The sequence below is a fragment of the Rattus norvegicus genome, unplaced genomic scaffold (genome assembly GCF_021556685.1).
Source record: "Rattus norvegicus strain SHRSP/BbbUtx unplaced genomic scaffold, alternate assembly SHRSP_T2T unassigned-0000116, whole genome shotgun sequence".
In the NCBI taxonomy this organism is placed as follows: Eukaryota; Metazoa; Chordata; class Mammalia; order Rodentia; family Muridae; genus Rattus; species Rattus norvegicus.
Genome location: NW_028238837.1, coordinates 350001 through 350875, shown reverse-complemented (window position 1 = coordinate 350875; position 875 = coordinate 350001).

Here is an 875-nt window from a genome sequence, read left to right as displayed (position 1 = left end):
GGAAAAAAAAAAAAAAAAAGACAGTGCCGGCAGGGGAGTACTGGTCGACCTCTGAGAAGCTCAGAGGGAAGAGTTTATGTGTGTGTGTATATATATATATATATACATACATATGATATATATACATATATGATATATATAACATATAGAAAAAAAAAAAAGTGCCGGCAGGGAGTACTGAGAATCGACTCTGGCTCAAGAGAAAAGGGTTTATGTGTGTGTGTATATATATGTATAATATATATAACGTATAGTATTAAAAAAAAAAAAAAAAAAAGAGTTAAGAAAACCGGTGTCTGGTCAGGCTTCGCGCGGGGCCCCGTGCGCCACTATGGGACATCCTGAACAGGCCTCCTTCAAGAGGGGAAAAAAAGACAGAGTGCCGCGAGTACTGGTCTTGGCCCGTCGGAAAAAAAAAGAAGAAAGGAGGAGCTCCGGGATAACGCCGCCTCTCGGGACACGCGCCGGGGAGGCGCTGGAATCAACGCAGCGCAAGGTGGAGACAGAGAAGAAGAAAAAAAAAGAAGAGAAAAGGGAGAAGGCAGGCCGGGAGCGCCTTCACCCTCCGGCCTCCAGCCAAGAAGGACCCCCCGTGTCGGGACGGCGCGCGTCCGCGAATCCGCGCGCGGCGAGACCCAACCACCGACCGCCGCGACACCTCCACCGCGACACCCCACACCGGCTTGGCCAAGGCCGGGGGCAGGGGGCAGGAAGCGGGTGCGGCAGGGCCGGGAGCCCCTCGCCCGGGGAGGAAAGGAAGAGCGGGAGAGGTCACACGCCGTCGTCGGGAGACGGAGGAGACAGCGTGCGTGGTGGGGGGGGCGGGGGCGCCCCCCCACCACGCCACCGGACGCGCAGGTGCGGGCGGGACGGGC